We start from the raw sequence: 4,713 nt of genomic DNA on the forward strand, positions 1-4,713 counted from the left end.
AGAGGACAGGTGGAGTTCTGTCATGCTCAGATGATGCAGCCCCCCAAGTCAAGCATTTTTACACAAGACAGAAAAATCTTTGGAAATTTATCGTGTAGCAACAGCAATATACAGGGGCGTAAAGGTATCAGCCAATGCAGCACTTCAGCATGTTAAGATTATTTTTTTTCAGCATGTGTGAAACTTTATCTTTTTGTACATTATACATGAAACTGACATTTCATCTGCCAGTAACTCACTATTATCAGGTTATTGAACTTCCTCACAGTCATCTTTGGTTTCTATATCCCAAACTACTTGTAACTATTTACCCATGGGAGAATCCTCCTCTTATCTCATGGCAGCTTAGACTTTCCTCCCGGTCTAACAATGTGATGCTGATTTTTTCCTCTAACCCCTTTGACTGGCACTTCATTTTGAGCATGATCTTGAAGAAAAGTCCCACCATGACAACATCCTTGAGGGCATCTATAGTAACAAATACTCAGTGATACTTTCTGCTGTCACCGTACTTCCTTTCACAAATCTTTTAATATACCTTTATCATCTATTTGCTCAATGGTTTCTGATGAGATTCCTTTTTTGTGAAATGACTTATTATTAGATTTTTTTTATTCCTTTTATGGGTTGTTCCATAAAAAACTGACTGACTTATTGTGCTCTTGTATTTGTCTTGTCAAAATTCACACATTTTCCTGTATTCCTTCTGTGGATAGGGCTCCAACTAGTTGACAAATGTCATCTTATTTTGTACAGGCTCCCTCGCCCTCTTACTATGCTAAGCCAGGACCAAGGAGATTTTTCTTTTTAAAGAGGCAAAAAACTCTACTATTTGATCTGTTTGTATTATGAAAGGGACCCAAAGAATACATTTCAATGTTTGGTTTAACTGTGTGGGAAGATACCAGGGTGGGCATAGCCATGCCTTTATCACATACAGCCATACTGGTGCCGCAGGTGAAGGCTTTGTAGAATCAAAGAATATTAGGTAATGTTTCTACAGAATAACAGTATTATCAGTACTTGACAAAAATCTAATTTCTTAGACAACTTAAGCCCTTGTAAGAGCTAAGTAGTCGATAGAGACCATGAGGTCAGCACAGAAGACAAGAGGCAAATACCCTCAGCTCCTGGGGTGTCTCCTGATACCCTTGACAGAGATCAGGAGCACAACAACAAACTATATTTTAGTGGTATAATTTGGTTTCTGGGCTCCTTTCTTTGGAAAAGAAATATATTCCAGCAAGGAAGTCAGAATCTGAGCAGGTAATAGGAGAGCACAGACAGAACTTCCACCTTTGGTTAATATCTAATTCCATACAAGGCTCAGCCTTGATCTGGAGTTATACTAAAACAGTCTTATCACCTGACTCCCTAGTTTGCATGGTTGGGCAGTAGACCATGCCCTTGTTCCTACCTGAAGATGTAATGCTGAAAGCTCACCATGGCTCCTAAGGCGGCCTTAAGACTCAAAGGGAAAATGTTCTGTAATTTACCCCTTTAACAGAATTAGCCTTTGAGCACTTTCTTTCACAAGAAAAGGAAGTTTATTGTCTGAGTAGCCCCACTAATTTTGATAACTCTCATATCTTGCTGCTCCTTTTGGTCTCTGAGATTCAGATTTTGGGGGTCTCCCAATGTTTTCCATGATTGGGGGAGGAATCACTGACACATCAGGTTTATACTTTGGTGTAAAATTGCTTTTCACTTTGAGATTCAAAGGCTTAAATTTCTATAGTAGGAACTTGAATATTACTATTAGACTAGTTTTATAATGATACCGGACATTTGATTATTGGATTAAATACTCCCAGGACTACTCTCTTGCACTGAGGCCAACTGGCATGCAAGAACCCAGATATATTTTATTAATCCCCTAAATAAGGTGGACACATGCAAACTGTCTATAGACATTAGCCTTGACCTGAGTTAACTTCTGTACTATGTCCAGGAGTTGCTGAGGACATCTCTTGCAAATTCTGGCCAAATCAGTGCTGGGAACATTTGTTCCTGGACATATTCCAGCACTGGGGTGCCTTCCAGTTACCAGTGCAGCCAGGGGCAATCCCCCACACTGTCCAACTTCTACTGTAGCTGTGCGCAAACAGCTCCTGGCACACCTACTGCCTTTGACAAAGTTAATGATTGCCTTTCGGTCAGACTCGCCTGGGAAGCTTTTTGCAGCAGATCAGAACAACAAGGCCAATTTCTTAATGAGGCTGAGTTCATGCTGGACACATGTGCAAACCGTCTTTGTATTTCCTTTAGTACACAGCAGTGGCAAGAGTTGAAGTGCTCACAATCACCCGCTAAAAGAGTAATGAGATTGTATTAAACTACACTGGTTTATTCAACCTTTCATGATGTCTTTCCTCTTGGGCAAAATTGCCAGAGTGAAGCATACTTTGGCTCTAATCCACCAAAACATACCTATGAGTATTGGCTCTCTGTAGGGAAGGGAATAGGAATATATAATAAAGACAGTATCAAGACACTCAAGGGATGGCATTATGGTCTTGTTAAATAGATGCTAAATAAACTCCTTATTTGTTTCCTGTTTTCTCCTGGGAAGGCATAACATACTTCAACTTATTCAGGAAAGGTATTGCATCCATGTTTGAAAAAAGGCCAAAAGTTCAACCCAGAGAACTGCAGGCCTATCAGCCTGGGAAACTTATGGTGTGAGTCCTCTTGGAGCACATTTCTGGGCACATTAAGGAGGAGAAGGTCACTGGGAACAATAAGTATGATTTTACCAAGGGTAAATGCCTGTGACAAGTCAGGTACCACAGGGGTTTGTCCTGGGACCTATCCAGTTTAACGTCTTTATCAATGGCCTGGAGGAAGTGATCGAGTGCATTGTCATCATGTTTGCAGATGACACCAAATTGGGGTGACCAGCTGATTTGGTGAGGATGAGGGCTGCCATCTGCTGGTCCTGTCTGGACACAACCACACTGAAGGAATAGTCCAAAAGGAACCTTGAAATCATCTACTACTCACTTGAATTTACATTTCCAGAAGAGGAAAAGGAAAAAAATATAACATTAATTTAAAATAACTTTTTCAAAAATAACATTTTGAAAAATTGTGCTGTGCATTTCCTAGAACTCTGTGATTTTCACAGCTCTTATTAGTCTGTTAGAAAAGAACTTCATACATTTGGCAACTTCTTGAAGGATATGAACACAGTTGTTCCATTGACTCCTTTCTTATGAAAGTATGGTGACATTTCTGAAGCTTTTATTAGCCTGGAGTTTTTCTTGGAGCGCCTCCTAACCCTGCAAGTGTTAATACTACCTGAGACATTATTATTAACAGATTTTTCTGACCATGTAGAGTGAATTTTCTGTCTTTCATTTATGACAAGCTGTTCATGCATTCGGTAGCAACATCTACAGGGACAGCGTAGAACAGGACCTGGAAGAGATCCCAGCAGACCACGCTACACCTGTGGACCAAGAACTCTCATGCTGGAAGGGGTTGTCTTAGGAGAACTGGAGAGGTCTCTGCCCTCCCCTGACTACTCTTGGGGGCGTCTCAGCTGTTCACGTTGCCAATACTGAACTAGAATGAACAACAGAAAAGCACATTAAACAAAACCAAAATCATTGCTGGCTGCTGGCTTATCATAAACACAAGGCTGTAGACTGTGTTCACAAGCTGTTGACATGACTGTTCCTAGGAGAAGGCGGGGCCTGTTGAGGTAGGACACAGAAGATTTCATATGTCCTGAAGGAATCTGGTCCCCGAGCCAGTCAGAGTCCTGGTCTTGTCCGGGACTTGAGGGCAGCCACGGTGCCAGCAGGACTGTGCCCTCCCAGACCAAGGCCCATCCCACACCACCCCATGAGGGAGAACAGGCAGCCAGACCTGGAGAAGAGGGAAAGGGTGGCTGCACCCATTGGTGCACACAGAGCCCTGATGAATTACTCCAGACTAGAGTTTAAAATGGATCATTAAAACTAATTCAGCCACTGCTTGGGCAGCCTGAAGGTACTGGTCAGATGACACTGTAAGATCACCCTCAGGTTACCCAAAACCTGACCAAGCATGCCACCACAAGAGAATGCAAATCCCTTCATCAAAACTAATCAGGTGTAGACACACACTTTGCATCACAAATATGTGTGGCATGAGAGGATGGTGCTATAGAAAACTTACACAAGGTAGTAGTGGTCACTGAGGTGGCTGGTGGTACCCAAGTAGAGTATATTTGTTGAATGGGCATTTTCATACGACACTAACACGTGTACTAACTGTGTTCTTTTTAGCCTACCTAAAATAAGCAAATTAAATCCTTTAGTGAATAGAAGACCCGAAACATGCCAGTCCTGTTCCCAAGGTACCGAAAAAGCTGTCAAGGACTGAGTGAATGCTGGGTATGTGGTTCTAGAGACCAAATTCTGCAGCTGAGCCGCTGCCTCACATGCAATCTGCCTTCGGTATTACTCACTTAACATATCTATAGTTTTTTTCATCCATAACCTCAAGGTTTTAAAATAGAAAATATCATTAACATGCCCTCTGGTGGGAATCACTGGGTAAAGGTGGGCAAGACTGAGCAATTCTGACTGAAAAGGAAGACATTTAAAATTTGAAATGTCTGTGAAGCAATTTGCTATTGGTGGATCTGAGCACATACACAAGCAACAACAACAAAAAAATATGTTCAAGGAAAGCAGATTTAAAAATAGTTCTTCCTCTAACAGA

This window comes from Chroicocephalus ridibundus, chromosome 1, assembly GCF_963924245.1.
Source record: "Chroicocephalus ridibundus chromosome 1, bChrRid1.1, whole genome shotgun sequence".
Taxonomy (NCBI): Eukaryota; Metazoa; Chordata; class Aves; order Charadriiformes; family Laridae; genus Chroicocephalus; species Chroicocephalus ridibundus.